We start from the raw sequence: 22841 nt of genomic DNA, 5'->3' as shown, positions 1-22841 counted from the left end.
GAATTTAATGAGTTCTCCAGAACCTTTTTTCTAAACAAAACATCTAGCTTATATATTTGTGCCTCATCTTACTTTCCCAACATTTGTGTTTATCATCTATAATACAAGATAAATCTCAGTAACCTGATGAGATGATCAAGGTGTTTCATGCCACAGGAGATATTTGAATACAAACTTAGGTTGATATATTGTTTCATCACATCCAAGAGGATGGGATGCTCTTCAAAATGTCATTGCAGATTTAATTGGCTGAATGTCATCTTTCTGTACTGAAGGGATTCCATGAACAATTTATAAAGATTTTCAAACACTTTGATGCAGGTTAAATGCTTTATTCATTTATGGGATGAGGGCATTGTTGGCCAGGGAGGATTTATTGCTCATCCCTAATTGCCCAGTGGGCAGTTAAGAGTCAACCATATTGCTGTGGGTCTAGAGTCACATGTAGGCCAGACAAAGATGGTAGTTTCTTTCCTTAAAGGACATTGTGAACTAGATGGGTTTTTTTCTGACAATCAATAGAGGATTCACAGTTATCATTAGATTCTTAATTCAAATTCCACCATCTGCTGTGGCAGGATTCAAACCCAGGTCCCCAGAACATTATCTGGGACTCTGAATTAACAGTCCACTGACAATACCACTAGGCCATCGCCTCCCCAGGTGAAGGCAATAACTCCATTCACTCATCACTGCTTGCAGACCTAGTTTAGCCCCTGCTCCCTGAGCACATCAAGCTTTTTGACCAAAGTAATTCATGACTTTCCAGTGTTGGAGCTGCACCCACCCAGGCTAGTGAAAGATTTGTGGGGAGGCACTGGTGTGGAGTCTTTGCAACTCTCTACCCAAAAAGGTGGAAGAAGCAGAGTCATAGAATCATACAATACAGAAGAGATCCTTTGGCTGTACTGCCAAAACAATGCTTAGTCTATGCTAGTCCTACTTTCAAGCACTAGGTCAAGAATCTTGCATGGTAAGACATTTCAGGTGCTTAGCCATGTCTTTTAAAGTACTTTTAAAGATTGCGAGGTTACTGCCTCAACTATCCTTCCAGGCAATGCATTCCAGACCTAACAACCCTCCCCTCTAAGTCTCCTGACATCTATCATCAAAGTATGTTCCCTTGATATTGACCCTTCAACTAAGATGATCAGCTGCTTTCTATCTACTTTGTCCATGTCAGGTTGTCTCTCAATCTTCTCTGCTCCAACGAAAACAACCTGAGCTTAGCCAGCCTCTCTTCAAAAGCTGAAATGCTCCATTTCAGACAATGTCCTGGTGAAGCTCCTCTGCACCCCCTCCAGTGCAGTCACATATTTCCTACAGTGTGGTGACCAGAGTTGCACACAGTACTCCAGCTGTAACCTAACCATATTTGTGTACTGCTATCATCATGGATCCCAAGGTTCCTCTGAGCTTCCTACTGTTATACCATTTATGGAGTACTCCTTTGTCTTATTATTTCTTCCAATGTGCATTTATCTCATAGTTATCAGGATTAAATTCCATCTGCTCCTGATTTGTCAATCTGACCCAATCTATGACTTCCTGTAACCTAGCACCTTCCTTCTCACTGTTAACCACCCAGTCAATTTTCCTCAAATATTTTTACGGTAGGTATAGGTAGATTGTTGACAAGATCAGTGTGGTGCAGGAAAAGCACAGCAGGTCAGGCAGCATCTGAGGAGTAGGAAAATCGATGTTTCGGGCAGGAGCCCTTCATCAGGAATGAGACTGGGAGCCTCGGGGGTAGAGAGAGGAGGTGGGGCTGGAGAGAAGGTAGCTAAGAGTACAATAGGTGGATGGAGGTGGGGATGAAGGTGATAGGGTGGAGAGGATAGGTGGGAAGGAAGATCGGCTGGTAGGTCAGGTCATGAGAATGGTGCTGAGCTGGAAGTTTGAAACTGGGATAAGGTGGTGGGAGGGGAAATGAGGAAACTGGTGAAGTCCACATTGATGCCATTGGGTTGAAGTGTTCTGAGGCAGAAGATGAAGTGTTCTTCCTCCAGGCGTCGGGTGGTGAGGGAGTGACGATGGAGGAGGCCCAGGACCTGCATTTCCTCGGCAGAGTGGGAGGGGAAGTTGAAACGTTCGGCCACAGGGCAGTGGAGTTAATTGGTGCGGGTGTCCCGGAGATGTCGCAAAGGAGTGAAGGGATATCAGAAGCAAGTGGGAATATTGGTTTGAAGTTATAATCAGATCAGTCTTGCAGAGCAGGCTAGAGGGGCTAATGATCTACTCCTGCTCCTGATTTGTATGATTGTATGATTAGCGGGCGGCACGATGGCACAGTGGTTCGCACTGCTGCCTCACAGCGCCAGAGACCCGGGTTCAATTCCTGCCTCAGGCGACTGACTGTGTGGAGTTTGCACGTCCTCCCCGTGTCTGCGTGGGTTTCCTCCGGGTGCTCCGGTTTCCTCCCACAGTCCAAAGATGCGCAGGTCAGGTGAATTGGCCATGCTAAATTTCCCGTAGTGTTAGGTAAGGGGTAAATGTAGGGGTATGGGTGGGTTGCGCTTCGGCGGGTCGGTGTGGACTTGTTTGGCCGAAGGGCCTGTTTCCACACTGTAATCTAATCTAATCTAAAAGCTCATTACAGTGGTGTGGTACCATCCTGTAATATGCTTTTTTGCTTGGCAGTTCAAAAGACTAGAAATTTGTGCCAATAGGAAACAGGCAGGGCTGTCTCAGGTCATTATTTTCTGATTGCCAGTCTTTGAATAGATGCTGATGATTCAGCAAGTCTGTAAGAGTAGAAGTAAAACTCTGCAGATGCTAGAAATCTCATACAAATACAGAGAGAACTGAGGAAGACCCACAAACTCAAAAAGCTAACTCTAAGAATTGAGCCGGGACTGCACTGCTGTACGTATTATATCGTTGGAAGGTGTAAAGACCGAAGACAATGGAGAGAGAGGGGTCTGGTTTTGAGAATACTCATTGTTGCTGTTGAAGTGGTACCACAGCCCCACCATGATGCAGAATAGAGTGCCTGGGAATTCAGTACATCGGTATGGTCATGACCCAAACTTACTTATGTGTGCCTTGACAGTGGTAATATATGGATGGAAAGTGACTGCTGGTCAATACAACTCAAAAATTGTTCTCACAGGGCTGTGAGACGCGCATTCTCCCAAATTTGTGGGGGAAGAAATGTGGGTAACTATGTGCTATGTGCTTTTTGAATCAGCTATTCAAAGAGAGAGTTACCTTTTTAATCTGAGATAACATAATTCAAACATTAACAGGGGAGGGTTAATTCACCTTGCTGCAGTAAAAGATCTAAAAAGTTAGATCTTGTCGAATGGTTCGCTTAACGTTAGTTCTTGGAGTGCCAGCTCATTTTAAAGAGTTTTACATTCCTCCTGGCCTGCTTCAAGGGGACCCTGGCCTGTTTCACAGTGAGGACTGCAAATGCTGGAGTACCAGAGTTGAAAAATGTGGTGCTGGAAAAACACAGCAGTTCAGGCAGCATCCGAGGAGCAGGAGAACCGATGCTTTGGGCATAAGCCCTTCTTCAGGAATGAGGCTGGTGTGCCAAGCGGGCTGAGATAAAGGGGGGGGGGGGGGGGGGGGGGGAGGGAATTTGGGGGAGCGGCGCTGGGAATACGATAGGTGAAAGGAGGTGAGGGTGATAGGGCGGAGAGAGGGTGGGGTGTCCCACTGAACTCATCTCTGCATACCTCGACACTGTCCTGTCCCCCTTAGTCCAAGAACTCCCCACCTACATTCGGGACACCACCCACGTCCTGCACCTCCTCCATGATTTTCGCATCCCGGCCCCCTACGCCTTATCTTCACCATGGACATCCAGTCCCTATACACCTCCATCCCCCATCACGAAGGACTCAAAGCCTTCCGCTTCTTCCTCTCCCACCGACCCAACCAGTACCCTTCCACTGACACCCTCCTCCGACTGACTGAACTGGTCCTCACTCTTAACAACTTCTCCTTCCAATCCTCCCACTTCCTCCCAACCAAAGGAGTAGCCATGGGCACCCACATGGGCCCCAGCTATGCCTGCCTCTTCGTCGGATATGTGGAACAGTCCATCTTCCGCAGCTACACTGGCACCACACCCCACCTTTTCCTCCACAACATCGATGACTGTATTGGCGCTACCTCGTGAACCCACGAGGAGGTTGAACAGTTCATCCACTTTATTAACACCTTCCATCCCGACCTCAAATTTATCTGGACCGTCTCAGACCCCTCCCTCCCCTTCCTAGACGTCTCCATTTCTGTCTCGGGCGACCGACTCAACACAGACATTTACTACAAACTGACCGACTCCCACAGCTACCTAGATTACACCGCCTCCAACCCTGCCCCCTGTAAAAACACCATCCCATGTTCCCAATTCCTTTGCCTCCGCCGCATCTGCTTCCAGTGGACCAATTCCTCTACTGAACAACTCAAATGGCCTCCTTCTTCAAAGACTGCAATTTCCCCTCCGACATGGTCAATGATGCTCTCCACTGCATCTCCTCCACTTCCCGCACCTCCACCCTTGAACCCACCCCTCCAATCGCCACCAGGACAGAACCCCACTGTTCTCACCTTCCACCCCACCAACCTCCGGATACATCATATCATCCTCCGTCATTTCCGCCACCTCCAAACAGACCCCACCACCAGGGATATATTTCCCTCTCCACCCCTATCAGCGTTCCGGAGAGACCACTTCCTCCGTGACTCCCTTGTCAGGTCCACACCCCCCACCAACTCAACCTCCCCTCCCAGCACCTTCCCCTGCAACCGCAAGAAATGCAAAACTTGCGCCCACACCTCCCCCCTCACCTCCCTCCAAGGCCCCAATGGATCCTTCCATATACGTCACAAATTCACCTGCATCTCCACACATATCATTTACTGTATCCGTTGCACCCGATGTGGTCTCCTCTACATTGGGGAGACAGGCCGCCTACTTGCGGAACATTTCAGGGAACACCTCTGGGACACCCGCACCAACCAACCCAACCGCCCCGTGGCTGAACACTTTAACTCCCCCTCCCACTCCGCCAAGGACATGCAAGTCCTTGGCCTCCTCCATCGCCAGACCCTGACCACACGACGCCTGTAGGAAGAGCACCTCATCTTCCGCCTAGGAACCCTCCAACCACACGGGATGAATGTAGATTTCTCCAGCATCCTCATTTCCCCTCCCCCCAACTTATCTCAGTCCCTACCCCTGGATTCAGCACCGCCCTCTTGACCTGCAATCTTCTTCCCGACCTCTCCGCCCCCACCCCCTCTCCGGTCTATCACCCTCACCTTCTTCCACCTATCGTATTCCCAGCGCCACTCCCCCAAATTCCCTCCCCCCTACCCTTTATCTCAGCCTGCTCGGCACACCAGCCTCATTCCTGAAGAAGGGCTTATGCCCCAAACATCGATTCTCCTGCTCCTCGGATGGTGGTTGGCCTGCTGTATTTTTCCAGCACCACATTTTTCATCTCTGTTTCACGGGGATCCTGGCCTGGTTCACGGGGATCCCGGCCTGGTTCACGGGGATCCCGGCCTGGTTCACGGGGATCCCGGCCTGGTTCACGGGGATCCCGGCCTGGTTCACATTCCTCTCCTTTCCAATGATCCTATTCTTCTTCACACTCCTCCGTGTCTATTTCATAATGATCTTGACCTGCTGTGCATTAAAGACTGCTGCAAAAATTGCGCGCCAAAACCGTTATTCAAACAACCAACAAATCAAGAATGGACAGACGCTGTAGAACGTGCCATAAACACCAAACAACGACAAACACAGATAAAGAAAAATCAGGACCTGAAGAAAAAACTGGACAAACTCACAAAAAAAGACAAAACTGATAACACAGGGGCATGGATAAAGAACTTATCAGACCGAACCCTATCAGACACAGAAAAAGTGCTCCTAGTAAAAGGACTAAATTTTAATTACCGAGATGCTGACGAGAAAATTTCCTAGCGGCATCAGAAACCACATTGAAGGACAACAATCTCACGGAAGAAACACAACAAACGATCAGACAGACAGTTGCACCTACTCTGAGCTGAAAGAGGGAAGGAAACAAACTGAACACACAAAAGAGAGCCCTAGAAAACCTCAAAAAAGACAAAAACATCGTTATATTACCTGCAGACAAAGGGTCGGCTCACAGTCATCCTGAACAGAAGGGACTACATCGAGAAAGCCAATGCATTACTCGCAGACACCAACACCTACCAACAGGTGGTGCTAGACCAGACCACACAACTAGGAAACAAAATTACATATCTCCGAAGAAAATTACACAATTCCGGACAATTAAACGAGACAGAATTCCAGAAAATGAAACCCAACGGGACCAACACCCCACGATTCTACGGACTACCAAAATTCCATAAACCAGGAGCCCCCCCCCCCCCCTCCTCAGACCCATAGTCTCACTACCCGGAACACCAACTTACAGACTGGCCAAAGAACTACACGCAAGACTGAAATACCTAGTAGAAGAGTCACAGCATTCCATCCACTCCACCCAGGAATTCCTAAAAATCATCAAAAACACCAAAATAGAGAAAGACGAAGCAATGATCTCATTCAACATAACAGCATTGGTCACCTCCATCAACATCGACCTGGCAATGGAAACACTTACCACACTCTTAGAGGAGACCATCACACACACCCCAACCACCACCAATTACATTACCAACAAAAACATCATGAAGCTAGTGGACCTGTGCCTCACCACCCACTTCACCTTCAACAACATAGTCTACAAACAAACCAACGACACACCCATGGGATCTCCGCTATCAGGATTCACAGCAGAAGCAGTAATGCAAAGACTAGAACAAACAGCCCTACCAACCATCAAACCAAAAATCTGGGTTCGCTACATAGATGACACCTTTGTCATCACAAAACAAAACAAGATAGAAGAGACATTTAACATCATCAACAACACCCTCACAGGCATAAAGTTCATCAAAGAGGAAGAAACTGACAACAAACTCGCATTCCTGGATGTCACAGTCGAAAAAAAAGGACAGAGAACTACAAATCTGTGTATACAGAAAACCGACAAACACTGACCAAATACTTAACTACACCAGCAACCATCCCAACACACACAAACGAAGCTGTATCAGAACACTATTCCAACGAGCCACCACACACTGCAGCACAAACGCACTTCGGAAAACAGAGGAGAACCACCTATACAACATGTTCAAGAAGAACGTATACTCAAAAAATACAGTCCGCAGATTCCTCAAGAACAAACCACGACAAGCAGACCAAACCCAGCCAGAAACCCTAACCACCTTACCATACATCAAAGAAGTTTCAGAAATGACAGCCAGACTACTGAGACCCCTCGGAATCCTAGTAGCACACAAACCCACCAACACTCTCAAACAAAAACTAATAAACTTAAAAGACCCAGTACAACCCATGGACAAAACCAACGTCATCTACAAAAGTCCATGCAAGGACTGCTACAAACACTACACAGGACAAACAAGAAGAAAGTTAGCCACCAGGATACATGAACACCAGCTAGCCACAAAAAGACATGACCCTCTCTCCCTCGTAGCCCTACACACGAATTAAAAAAAAACACCATTTCGACTGGGACAATACATTTATCCTGGGACAGGCTGAGCAAAGACATGCAAGAGAATTCCTAGAGACCTGGCACTCCAACCACAACGCCATAAACAAACACATAGATCTAGATACCATCTATCAACCCCTCAGAAAACCGAACAGGAAATGACATCACCACAAACCCCAGGAACCCCATCCAGGACAAACATATAAATAGAAAGTAGGAGACAACAGCTTCACTTCACTTGGAGGTCGCCACTGATGATGTTACCTAGCCAGGTAATGAAACATCTGGATATCAAACCGACAGCTCAGCGAGCAAACCTACACACTAAAGATTTCATGTGTGCAGAGAGAGCTTTGTAAGGTGGTTAGAGTTTTAACTAGTATAATTATATCTCAACAGTTCATAGATTTTATTTAAATCTGTAGCTAGAATCCAGCCATTTGTAAAAGTAGCAATTCTTGTTTAGTACTGGTTCGTGCTTTCTGTCAAAACCCAGGTAACTTGGGGAATCCTGTGTACATTTGAAAATCTTTAACTTCTGTGACAACTATAGAAATTGTGACGTTTGATTTCCAGTGTGCTACCTCAATGATGCGTGACCGTGTCAGCAGCTAAAACAGGGACATTAACATTCCAGGTGGATAGCTTTTCTAAAATTGGTATATGGAGGAAGAGAAGAAATTCTCTATAGCAGTGACCATGATGAGGAGGAAAGGGGAAACGAGATAAAGATTATGGGTAGAAGAACAAATTAGGATTAGCTGGAGGCAGCAGTTCACTTACAAAAAACAAATGGTACAGACTTTGGATTTGATCATTTGTCTTAGTGACATAACCCTTCAGCAGCATTTGCCTCGATTCAACAGATGCTGTGAAGGGGTGTAAAATACTAGTTATTGTACCCTTTTTGTCAGACTGGAAACACGCATTGGAAGATAAATGTGACTACTTCAAACTGAAAGTCAAATGATGATGCAGAAATCAGAGTCACTAATAACTGTTGGTGCATTTTAAACGCAAAGCAATACGAAACATGATCAGAATATATTTCTCTGAAAAAAATACTTAAAGCTTCCAGATAATTAATTACATCACCTGTTCAGTTGCAAGAGGTTGTGAAGCCCATTGATCATCTTACTCACAGCAGCTTCAGACTTTAATGCAGATTACACAATGTGTGCGTGACAAGTATGAGTGAGAATCTGGAACGTGAATCACTTTACAAGGTATTTACCACCATCTCAAGTGCAGATTAAAGCATGTTTTAAAAGGAAGCCATCAAGCTGGATGTTCCACTTTTAGAATGTGAGACATTTTCAGCACAGAAATAGGCAATTCAGAGTATCATGTCTGTGCCAGATCTTCAAAGATCATAGGACCAGTGGAAGACCATTTACACTCTTAAATATGTTACATCATTCACTGTGACCGAACTCCATATGCCCATCTTTGTTCAAGATTCATTAAAACACTTGGTTAACAGATACAACAATCTTGAATTTAAAATTAACAACTCATCAAACATTAATGACTCTTTGCAGATTAAGGTTATGAACTAATGTTTTTAATTCATTTATTGGATATGGATGTCGCTGTTTTGGCCAACATTTATTTCCTGGCACCAGATGCCCTTGAATAGGTGATGTGAGCTGCCTACATGAACCGCTGCAGTCCATCTGATGTAGGTACATTCACAATGCTGTTAGGAAGGAAATTCCAGGAATTTGACCGAGCAACAGTGAAGACATAGAAATATATTTCTATGTTAGGATGGTGAGTGTATTGGAAGGGGTGGTGTTGACATGTCCTTCTAGGTGGTAGTAGTCATGATTTGAAATTGTTGATTAAAAGCCTTGGTGAATTTCTGCAGTACATCTTGTAGGTGGTACACACTGCTGCTGAGTGTTGGTGCTCAAGGCAATAAATAGAGTCAGAGAGACGTACAGCATGGAAACCCTTCGGTCCAACCCGTCCATACCGACCAGATATCCCAACCCAATCTAGTCCCACTTGCCAGTACCCGGCCCATATCCCTGTAAACCCTTCCTATTCATAAACCCATCCAGATGCCTTTTAAATGTTGCAATTGTACCAGCTTCCACCACTTCCTCTGGCAGCTCATTCCATACACGTACCACCCTCTGTGTGAAAAAGTTGCCCCTTAGGTCTCTTTTATATCTTTCCCCTCTCACCCTAAACCTATGCCCTCTAGTTCTGGACTCCCCCACCCCAGGGAAAAGACTTTGTCTATTTATCCTATCCATGCCCCTCATAATTTTGTAAACCTCTATAAAGTCACCCCTCAACCTCCGACACTCCAGAGAAAACAGCCCGAGCCTATAATCTTTCCTGTAGTTCAAATCCCCCAACCCTGGCAACATCCTTGTAAATCTTTTCTGAACCTTTTCAAGTTTCACAACATTCTTCCAATAGAAAAGAGACCAGAATTGCATGCAATAATCCAAAAGTGGCCTCACCAATGTCCTGTACAGATGCAACATGACCTCCCAACTCCTGTACTCTATACTCTGACCAATAAAGGAAAGCATACCAAATGCCTTCTTCACTATCCTATCTACCTGTGACTCCACTTTCAAGGAGCTATGAACCTGCACTCCAAGGTCTCTTTGTTCAGCAACACTCCCTAGGACCATACCATTAAGTGTATAAGTCCTGCTAAGATTTGCTTTCCCAAAATGCAGCACCGCACATTTATCGGAATTAAACTCCATCTGCCACTCCTCAGTCCATTGGCCCATCTGATCAATATCCCATTGTAGGCTGAGGTAACCTTCTTTGCTGTCTACTACACGTCCAATTTTGGTGTCATCTGCAAATTTACTAATTATACCTCTTATGGTCACATCCAAATCATTTATGTAAATGACAAAAAGTAGAGGACCCAGCACCGATTCTTGTAGCACTCCACTGGTCACAGGCCTCCAGTCTGAAAAACAACCCTCCACCACCACCCTCTGTCTTCTACCTTTGAGCCAGTTCTGTATCCAAATGGCTAGTTCTCCCGGTATTCCATGAGATCTAACCTTCTAACCACTCTCCCATGGGGAACCTTGTCGAACGCCTTACTGAAGTCCATATAGATCACGTCTACTGCTCTGCCTCATCAATCCACTTGGTTGCTTCTTCAAAAAAGCAAATCCAGTTTGTGAGACACGATTTCCTACACACAGCCATGCTGACTATACCTAATCAGTCCTTGCCTTTCCAAATACATGCACACCCTGTCCCGCAGGATTCCCTCCAATGACTTGCCCACCATTGATGTCAGGTTCACCGGCCCATAGTTCCCTGGCTTGTCCTTACCACATAGAACATAGAACAATACAGCACAGAACAGGCCCTTCGGCCCACGATGTTGTGCCGAACATTTGTCCTAGCTTAAACACCTATCCATGTACCTATCCAATTGCTGCTTAAAGGTCGCCAATGATTCTGACTCTGCCACTCCCACAGGCAGCGCATTCCATGCCCCCACCACTGTCTGGGTAAAGAACCTACCCCTGACATCCCCCCATACCTTCCACCCTTCATCTTAAATTTATGTCCCCTTGTAACACTCTGTTGTACCTGGGGGGAAAGTCTCTGACTGTCTACTCTATCTATTCCCCCGATCATCTTATAAACCTCTATCAAGTCACCCCTCATCCTTCGCCATTCCAATGAGAAAAGGCCTAGCACTCTCAACCTATTCTCGTACGACCTATTCTCCATTCCAGGCAACATCCTGGTAAATCTCCTCTGCACCCTCTCCAAAGCTTCCACATCTTTCCTAAAATGAGGTGACCAGAACTGCACACAGTACTCCAAATGTGGCCTTACCAAGGTCCTGTACAGCTGCAACATCACCTCACGACTCTTGAATCCAATCCCTCTGCTAATGAACGCTAATACACCATAGGCCTTCTTACAAGCTCTATCCACCTGAGTGGCAACTTTCAAAGATCTATGTACATAGACCCCAAGATCCCACTGCTCCCCCACCGCTCCCCCACCTTACTAAGAACCCTACCGTTAACCCTGCATTCCGCATTCTTATTTGTCCTTCCAAAGTGGACAACCTCACACTTGGCAGGGTTGAACTCCATCTGCCACTCCTCAGCCCAGCTCTGCATCATATCTAAGTCCCTCTGCAGCTGACAACAGCCCTCCTCACTATCCACAACTCCACCAATCTTCGTATCGTCTGCAAATTTACTGACCCAGCCTTCAACTCCCTCTTCCAAGTCATTAATAAAAATTACAAACAGCAGAGGACCCAGAACTGATCCCTGCAGAACTCCACTTGTAACTGGGCTCCGGGCTGAAGATTTACCATCTACCACCACTCTCTGACTTCGACCGGTTAGCCAGTTCTCTATCCAACTGGCCAAACTTCCCACTATCCCATGCCTCCTGACTTTCCGCATAAGCCTACCATCGGGAACCTTATCAAATGCCTTACGAAAATCCATGTACACTACATCCACTGCTCTACCCTCATCCACATGCTTGGTCACCTCCTCAAAGAATTCAGTAAGACTTGTAAGACAAGACCTACCCTTCACAAATCCGTGCTGACTGTCCCTAATCAAGCAGTGTCTTTCCAGATACTCAAAAATCCTATCCCTCAGTATCCTTTCCATTACTTTGCCTACCACCGAAGTAAGACTAACTGGCCTGTAATTCCCGGGGTTATCCCTATTCCCTTTTTTGAACAGGGGCACAACGTTCGCCACTCTCCAGTCCCCTGGTACCACCCCCGTTGACAGTGAAGACGAAAAGATCATTGCCAACGGCTCTGCAATTTCCTCTCTTGCTTCCCACATAATCCTAGGATATATCCCATCAGGCCCGGGGGACTTGTCGATCCTCAAGTTTTTCAAAATGCCCAACACATCTTCCTTCCTAACAAGTATCTCCTCTAGCTTACCAGTCCATTTCATACTCTTCTCTTCAACAATACGGTCCCTCTCATTTGTAAATACTGAAGAAAAGTACTCATTCAAGACCTCTCCTATCTCTTCCGACTCAATACACAGTCTCCCACTACTGTCCTTGATTGGACCTACCCTCATTCTCATCATTCTCATGTTTCTCACATACACATAAAAGGCCTTGGGGTTATCCTTGATCCTACCCACCAAAGATTTTTCTTGCCCTTTCTTAAATAGTGGCACCACGTTAGTCAACCTCCAGTCTTCCAACATCACACCTATGACTGTTGATGATGCAAATATCTCAACAAGGGGCCCAGCAGTCACCTTCCAGCTTCCCACAGAGTTCTAAGGTACACCGGATCAGGTCCTGAGGATTTATTAACGTTTATGTGTTTCAAGACATTCAGCACTTCCTCTTCTGTAATATGGACATTTTTGAAGATGTCACCATCTATTTCCCTCCATTCGATATCTTCCATATTCTACATTCTCCACAGTAAACACTGATGCAAAATACTCGTTTATTATCTCCCCTAGCTCCTGTGGCTCCACACAAAGGCCACCTTGCTGATCTTTGAGGGGCCCTATTCTCTCCCTAGTTACCCTTTTATCCTTAATGTATTTATAAAAACCCTTTGGATTCTCCTTAATTCTATTTGTCAAAGCTATCTCCTGTCCCCTTTTTGCCCTCCTGATTTCTCTCTTAAGTATACTCCTACTACCTTTATACTCTTCTAAGGATTCACTAAGGATCCTGTCAATACCTGACATATGCTTCCTTCTTTTTCTTAACCAAAACCTTAATTTCTTTAGTCATCCAGCATTCCCTATAGTTACCAGCCTTCCCTTTCACCCTGACAGGAATATACTGTCTCTGGACTCTCATTATCACATTTTTGAAGGCTTCCCATTTTCCAGCCGTCCCTTTACCTGTGAACATCGCTCCCTATCAGCTTTTGAAAGTTCTTGCCTAATACCGTCAAAATTTGCCATCCTACAATTTAGAACTTCAACTTTTAGATCTGGTCTATCCTTTTCCATCACTATTTTAAAATGAATAGAATTATGGTCGCTGGTCCCAAAGTGCTTCCCCACTGACACCTCAGTCACCTGCCCTGCCTTATTTTCCAAGAGTAGGTCAAGTTTTACACCTTCCCTAGTAGGTACATCCACATACTGAATCAGAAATTTTTCTTGTACACACTTAAAAAATTCCTCTCCATCTAAACCTTTAAGACTATGGCAGTCCCAGTCGATGGTTGGAAAGTTAAAATCCCCTACCATAACCACCCTATTATTCTTACAGATAACCGAGATCTCCTTAAGAGACATATCTCAATAAAACATACAATCATAAAAGAACACACTCTACTCACTATTGTAGATTTACACCAAGGCTATACTTAAAACTATTCACTTATCTGTTTCTGTGCTGTGAGCTTCCCAAACAGGTTCCTCCCAGATCAGTTGGGAATTTCACTGTTGGTTAATTTTCCTGGATGCACTCCAATATCCAGAGATACAATAGCAAAGACAGTCACTGTGCAGGGTCACTGCTATGTCAGTTAGCAATGTGGGTTTCTTTCTCTCTCTTTCTCCTGCACTGACCTGACCACATGCTGCCTTTGTCTGTTTCTCTTCCTTTTAAATGTGCCGTTGTTTTGACTTTTTTTCTCTCCAAAGTTCCAAAACAATGCAACAGCACATAAAACAGTAATTGTTGCTCCTGGAATTTCAGGAAATCACCTCCAACACTTAAAATACTTCAATAAAGGAGCAGCGTTTTACAGCCAGAAAGTTTCCCCATCCTCCATCCTGGATTACCCATGCGATGCCAATCCTGCTGGCTTGGTGTGGAGCTTCTGGAGTGTTGTTGGATCTGCAACCATCCAGACAGGTGAGAAGTATTCTGTCACACTCCTGACTTGTGCCTTTTTGATGGTGGACAGGCTTTGGGATATCAGAAGATGTTACTTGCTGCAGGATTCCCAGTTATTGACCTGTTCTTGTAGCCACTGTACTTATACTGTGAGGCCAGTTGGGTTTCTGGTTATTTGTAAACCTCAGAATGTTGATAGTTATGTGCAGAATTATTCCCTAAACGAAAGGTTTTGTTATAAATTTTAATGATTCGGAGATGCTGGTGTTGGACTGGGGTGGACAAAGTTAAAAATCACACAACACCAGGTTATAGTCCAACAGGTTTAATTGGAAGTACTAGCTTTTGGAGTGCTGCTCCTTCATCAGGTACAGCAGTGCTCTGAAAGCTAGTACTTCTAAATAAACCAGTTGGATTCTAACCTGACGTTGTGAGATTTTTAGCTTTATAAATTTTAAGCCATGTCCCTCAATCCTAGGCCCAGACCTTCACTGCGTCACTCCCTGAAGCTTGCATTTTTCATCCTTGCACAGGTGGTATTGGGAGCCATCCATAATTCCTGCAGGTGAATTCCCAGAGTTGGCTGCCCATCTAAATGATCAGCTGCACCCATTGGGATCAGGTTTTGGAGTCCCTGCAGCATGGAATCTGGTATGACAAGATTAGACCAGGTAAGAGCACATCTGTTCTCATCACATTTCTTTTGGAAATTGTTTTAATCCATGAGGGAAGATGCATTGATTCTCAAGCCCCACTACTTGCGGGGTCACCACATAATTTAATCAAAGTATGCAAAGTCCCTGATTTAACCATCTACTGGAATCAAGTTAACAGTAACCTGTACTGAACAAGAACAAATTACAATAAGTAATTTCTAATCACAAATAAACAGCTATGAATTATCAAGATATGGCTATACTCAAAAACTCTACTCTGCTTTTAAAATCCTGACACACAAGTACTGACTGACATAGACAAACATGAAAGCAATAGTTTTATGTACAGTGGGAAGAACTGCTGGGAAACCATTCAATAGCATCAGTCTACAGGGGTCATTAAGATGTTCCTTCTTCTTTGTTCTTCAATCTCACTTCTCTAGGTTCTTGCATCTCTTTGTAGGCTGATTAGTACACTATCTACAAAGTCTCTTAGTTACTAGTTAAAGGCAACAGTTTCCAGCAACTGGTCTTCTTCAGGCTTCACGTATTTTTACTGCAGAGAGACACACACACAAACTCATCTCGCCCTTCCAGCAATATGAAGGATTCCCATAGCATCATTCACACCCAAAAGCCATTCAGCCACTCAAAGTTGTCGTCAGGCTGATCACCATGGGCATCCATCTGGGATGGCACGATGTCTCAGTGGTTAGCTTTTGCTGCCTAACAGCGCCAGAGATCTCAGTTCAGTCCCAGCCTCGGGTGACTGTCTGTGTGGAGTTTGCACATTCCCCCTGTACCTGTGTGGGTTTCCTCCAGGTGCTCCGGTTTCCTCCCACAGTCCAAAGATGTGAGGCTAGATGGATTGGCCATGTTAAATTGCCCGTATGTCCAGGGATGTACAGGCTAGTTGGTTAGCCATGGGAAATCCAGGGTTACAGGGCTAGAGTAGAGGGGATTGATCTGGGTGGAATCCTCTTCAAAGGTCAGAGTGGATTCGATGGGCCAAATGACCGGTCATCAGTTCACAGGCAGCCATTCCAATAATTGCTGTAACTTGCTTTAACAAGTGTAGCAATCCCTTCTACAAGCCTTGGTCTTTAAACGGTCCTTTTCCCATTTCAGCCCACAATCAAAAATACAGAATTTTTAAAAAGAAAACTGTCTTTACAATGTATTGAGTTTTGTGTTTTGTAAACTATATTTATATGGCTTGTTCAGTTGAATTTCTGGGCAATGGTAACCACAAGAATGTTGTTACTGAGGGATTCAGAGATGTTGACATCATTGAATGTTGTAGGGACAGGGATAAGATAGTCTTTTATTTCGTCAATGCTTGGCATTTGAGTTGAGTGAATGTTACTTTCCATCTGTCCAGGTCTTGCTGCATGACTCTGCTTCAATATCTGAAGAGCAGGAATGGTACTGAAGATTGTGCAATCCTTTTTTTTCATTAATTCAAGGGTCATGGATGTCACTAGCTGGACTATTACCCATCCCTAGTTGCCCTTGAGGAGGTGGTGGTAAGCTGCCTCTTTGAACCACTGCAATCCAGAATGCTGTGAGGGAGGGAGTTCCAGAATTTTGACTTGGAAACTAGCAGTCATCTTCACTCTTCTCAGGTTGCATGGTCAACTTCCAGTCCAGTCCTCCTCCATACCTCCATCACAGACGGAGGGTTTCAAGCGAGTAGCCATTCTCCCATCTCTGCGCGCACAGCCTCAGATTGAAAATCAGGATGACCAATTAAAATTCTTCCTCTCAATCTGACCTATACCTTCTTGAAAACATCCATCAAATCATCCCATAACTTTATAAATTCCAGAGAATACCACCCCATTTGTGTAACCTTTCCTTATCCCTCTGACGTCAGTTTTTATCACAAGCATATGAACTCGCAGTAAAGTGGGTTATTCAGCTCCTCAAGTCTGCTCTGCCATCCAGTCAGATCATTATTTTCAAATCCACTTTCCCCCCCTACCTATAATAATAAGAATCTACCTACTGCGATCTTAAAATGACTCAGTGAACCTGCCCCCAGAATGTAACTCTGGTGAATCTACATTGTGCTCCATCCAAGGTCAATGTCATCTTCTCAAGATATGGGACCCAGAACTGCTCATAGTGGCTCCAAGGAGAAAATTAGGTCTAACCAAGACTTTGTACAGCCATAGCATAAGTTTGACAGCCATCAGCAGCACCCCTCTTCACCTCACCACACCCCTTGTATTCTTGTTCCTCAGGATAGAAAGCCCATCAATTCACCAACTACTTGCTGATTTTTTGTACCTGTCTCTGACAATTTAATGATTCACTTATTTGAATCCACCATACCCCAGTCTCTTTGACTCTTCACTGTTTCCAAGTGACATCAGTTAGAAAATATTCACTTCTACCCATTTTGATTGGAAGGTGCATCCATTTGCTGGTTTCTCCCAGTCAAGAATCTATCATCATCTCCCTGTAATTTTAAACATTCAGTTACATTTCATACAATGCCACATACTTTTGTCTCTTTGGAAAACTTTGCTAGGTAACTCTCCTTGTGCCAATTAAGCTGTTAATGAAAATAGTAGAGAGTTGAGACTTCAACAGAGATCAAACTTCCTCCATTTTCATTTCTCACTTGAACTCAAGCTCCCATTCCTCACATTTCATAGTCTCTCTCCACACCCCCCCCCCACCCCCCCCCACCACCACCCCCACCCCTGACCAAAAATGCAAAAGAAATGTCTTATTGTAGCTTTATAAATCACATTTCACAGATCAATTGTAAATTGCTCTATGACCATGAGAAGGATATGGGGCCTTGAAGAGGATGTGAGGGATCACTTTTATTTTATTCAGCTGTGGGATAAAGGTGTTGCTGGCTAGGCCAGCATTTATTGCCCATCTCTAACGGACCAGAGGGCATTTAAGAGTCAACCACATTGCTATGGGTCTGGAGTCACATGTAGGTCAGACCAGTTAAGGGTATTAGTGAACCAGATGGATGTTTCATGACACTCAGCAATGATCTTATAGTCATAGAGTCCTACAGCATGGAGACAGGCTCTTTGGCCCAAACTGATCCACACAAACCCCATTTCCCTGCAGTTGGCCCATATCCTTCTAAACCTTTCCTATCCATGTATTTGTCCAAATGCCTTTTAAATGTTGTTAATGTACCTGCTTCAACCACTCCTACTGGCAGCTCATTCCATATGTGTACCACCCTCTGCGTAAAAATGTTGTCTCTCAGGTTCCCTTTTATCCATTCCCCTCTCACCTTAAACTGGTGCCCTCTAGTCCTCGATTCTCCAACCCTGAAAAAGATTGAGTGCATTCCCCCTATCTATGCCTCTCATGATCTTATACACTTCTATAAGATCCCCTGTCAGTCTCCTACACTCTAAAGAAAAATGTCCTAGCTTGTCCAATCTCTCCCTATAATTCAGATTGTTGAGTCCAGGCAATATCCTTATAAATTTCTTCTGCACTCTTTTCAGTTTAATCCTTCCTATAGCAAGGTGACCAAAACTGATCACAATATTCCAAGTATGGCCTCACCAACATCCTGTATTACAGCAACATAACTTCCCAACATCTATACTCAATGCCCCGACTGATGAAGGCCAGTGTGCCAAAAGCAGTCTTCCCTGCCCTGTCTAACTGTGACTCCACTTTCAGAGTACAATGCACCTGAACCCCAAGGTCCCTCTGTTCCACTCCACTCCTTAAGGCCCCACCATTCACCATGAAACTCCTACCTTGACTTGACTTCCCAAACTGCAAGACCTCACAGTTGTCTATATTGAACTCCATTTGTCATTTCTCAGCCCACTTCCCCAGCTGATCAAGGTTCTGTTGCAATTTCTGATAATCTTCCTCACTGTGCACAATATCTCCTATTTTAGTGTTATGAGCAAACCTACTAATCATGCCTTGTGTATTCTCATCCAAATCATTGATATAGTTAAAAAACAGCAATGGGTCCCGCACCAACACCTGAGGTATTCCACACATCACAGGCCTCCAGTCTGACAAGCATCCTTCCACTATTCTCCTCTGCTTCCTACCATCACCCAATTTTGGATCCAATTTGTCAGCTCCTCCTGGGTTCCATGTAGTCTAACCTTCCAGAGCAGCCTACCGTGTGGAACCTTATCAAAGGCCTTACTGAAATCCTTGCAGACTACATCTACCACCCTGCCCTCATTAAACTTCCAAGTCACATCAAAGAACTCTAACAACTTTGTGAGGCATGATCTCCCACCTAATCATGCACTGTTTTACCAAATGCATGTATTTCTTATCCCTCAGAATCTTCTCAAGCAACTTAACCACCACAGATGTTAGGCTGACTGCTCTATCATTCCCAGGCTTTTCTTTGCAGCCCTTCTTGAATAATGGCACAACATTCGCTACCCTCCAGTCTTCCAGGACCTCACCTGTGGCTAACAATAATGCAAAAACATCAGCCAGGGCCCCCACAATTTCTTCTCTAGCATTCTTGGATATATCTGGTTAGGACCAGGAGATTTATCCACCTTCATACATTCTAGTACTTACAACACCTCCTCTACTGTGATACGGACTATCCCCAAGATATCACCACTAACTTCCCCAAGTTCCCAAGTCTTTATATCTTTCTCCACGGTAAACACAGAGGAGAAATATTCATTGAGAACCTCGCCCATCTCCTGTGATTCTACACACATACATATCCACTTTGTCCTTAAGGGGCCTATTCTCTCTCTAGTTATTCTTTGTCCCTTAGTATACTTAAAGAACCTCTTTGGATTCACCCTAACCTTCTCAGCCAAGGCTATATCATACCTCCTTTTCATCCTCCTGATTTCCTTCTTCAGTGAACTCCTATATTCCCAGTATACCTCCAGGGACATGCGTCCTCCTTTTTTCTGATCAAAGCCTCAATATCTCGTCATCCATTCCTGCCAACCTTATTCTTTACCCTCACAGGAATAAGTCATTTGAACTCTTAATTCCAGATTTTTTAATTAATTCAAATTCCACCATCTACCATGGCTGGATTCGAACCTGGGTTCCTAGAACATTACCTGGGTCTTTGGATTAACAGTCCAGTGTTAATACCACTGTTGCCTCCCACTTTATTTTTGTATGGTCTGATCTACTTGCCTATGTGGGACTTGTTTTACATTAATAATGAGGTGTAGTTTACCATGAGACGTGGTTTATTATTGTTGATGTGTGTGTGTGTGTGTGTGTGTGTGTGTGTGTGTGTGTGTGTGTGTGTGTGTGTGTGTGTGTGAGAGAGAGAGAGAGAGAGTGAGAGAGAGAGAGTGAGTGTGTGCGAGAGAGAGAGTGAGTGTGTGCGAGAGAGAGAGTGTGAGTGTGAGAGTGAGAGTGTGAGTGCACACAAAATCAGTCTCTAATATACCAAGTAACCTTACAGTTCTTAAATGTCTATGCCCTCACACTAGTTTAAAATCTCCTCTGGGAACACTTTAAAAAGTGTATACCACTCTGTTACAACTGGTCAAACTGGAGATGAGGCTGCACTTCCTGCTTCTTGGTCCTGATGTTCTCTGGAGTGTATACGAGACTCCTCTGCAAGGAGGAGAGACTGGTAGGGACCACTCTGAGTGACTGTGAACAACCCGATCAGACCATTGTATGTCCACATCTGGTCGATTCGAATGAATGTGCACTCTGTGGATTCAGGACAAGCACTAATTTAAACTCTACACTCAAGGCTTGGAGCCTGATATTTGACATCAGTAGAGTCACCTCCAGTGGACAGGGTAAATACTGTGTCATGATGTCACTTAAGGAATACCAATATGGGGCAATGACATGTAATTTCCAACATCACCCTCTGTATCAATCCTCACTCCCACATGAATAGGTCGAATCAAATTGACAGACATTCATAGAAGGGAAGTGACTCTCAATGAGAGTGACAAATGAAAGGACGCACTCAGGAATTACTTTGACTCAGGAATAAAACTTCTGCTGGAGGGATTGGATCAGGTCTGATTACAGTTGGCTAGTCCTGGTAAACCTTTACTCAAATAGTACAACACAGTGAAGAATTGAAGGGTGAGGTCACTTAAATTAAAGTCAACACCCTGGTGGAAGGAGATCTGGGCCTGTAGCTAAATAAACAATCCGTACAGATGGATATGACAAAGGAACTCCTTGAGACGCTTGTTATTGCAACTGGTGACTTGTATTGTGGGTATAATATGAACTATATACTAGTCAGGCAAGATGTGCACTTTGCTCTTCTGATATAATCTGCTCTTTACGTAACTTTTATGTAACCTTATGATGTAATAATTTTTACATTTTTTCAAAACGCAATGGGTTTCAACGTTTTGTGTATGTACACCTCATGCCACTAGCCAATTAAACAATGAACCAAATTCATAAAAACTCATTAGTACAAAAGGGAGGAAATGTAGATAGTGTAAATGTCTCTTAAATATGGGACACTGAAAACAATATTGGCCAACTGAATGGCATGCTGGGAACTGGATGAGGCCAGACAGTCAGTTATGCAATCCAGTTACCTTGATCGATTATGTTGCATAGGTATTAATGAGACAGTGGAACTGAGACATTAAGCCTGAAAACTTGCAGCATTCACTTCAAAATAAATCAATCAGATAAATTTGCAAGCCATTCTGTTGGCCAAAATTGCTTTCAGTGTCCTAAAAGGGCTGTTATTTTATTTGAAAAGGGACCTTCCACTACCTACCTGAGGGATGAGAGACTTCAGTTAAAATGGACAGACTGGAGAGGAAAAATTGTTGGTATAAAAGGGCACATTAGAAACAGACTTAACAGAAGTGATATAATCATAAGAAACTGCTTCCAGTGGTAGGAGAGTTTGTAACCAGAGGACGCAGAGAAAAGACAATTGACAAAATAACCAAAGGGAGGAACAAAATTCTCAATGAGTTGTGATCTGGAATTCTCTATCTGAAAAGGCAGTCGAAGCAGATTCAATGGAAACTTTTGTATAAAGATCTAGATAAATACTCAAAGGGAAAGATATGCAGGGCTATGGGAAAAGGTGACATCCAACTGGACAGCTTTTTCAAAGAAAAGCATTTCAAAATATTGAAGATTGATGTCCCGTAAGAATGCTTGTGTGTTTAACAAGCCCATGTGTGAATGAGTCCCCAGAACAATAACGAAACTAAACATTCTTGGGTATATAGTCAGCCTGTGGTTCTATCAAAGTTGGCTTCAATTTAGCAATTTATTTCCTGGTTATATTCAGTTTTAATTTTATTGGTAAGCTTTTGGGCTGGGAGATGATAAGTAGGTGAAGGTCATGTTACAATATGTTGGCCTATGTCCCAGGCCAGGTGTGACTGACAATAGATTCTTTCTGGGCTCCAGGAGAGGATGATCACGTAAAGAGATATCCCAGGGCTAAGGGGTCTTACTTACAGACTGCACCAAGGGATACTGCAGTCTCTCAAAAAACCTAAAGTTACCTGATACATTGGGAATATGGATGCAGCATTAGAGAGCGCTTTTAAACTGGAAAGAGTATTCCACATGAGAAGAAGCATTATGAATTGGGGAGCTCAATCACACTGACAGAATGGTTCAAAATGAGGCAAACTGTTTCCACTGGGAAAACCATTACAGAGTGTGTGCGGTTGTCTAGAGTGTGAAAATCTGTGCACACTGTGTTTACGGTCCCAATCTTGGATTGTGGGTTCAGAGTGGGATCACCGCTCCATTCCCCTCCTTACTGTTATAAAATCTCGTCTTATTCATTAGTGCCCTTCAAGGAAAGAAATTG

The sequence above is a fragment of the Chiloscyllium punctatum genome, chromosome 5 (assembly GCF_047496795.1).
Source record: "Chiloscyllium punctatum isolate Juve2018m chromosome 5, sChiPun1.3, whole genome shotgun sequence".
NCBI classification, from domain to species: domain Eukaryota; kingdom Metazoa; phylum Chordata; class Chondrichthyes; order Orectolobiformes; family Hemiscylliidae; genus Chiloscyllium; species Chiloscyllium punctatum.
Note: the sequence above shows the minus strand (reverse complement) of the source record.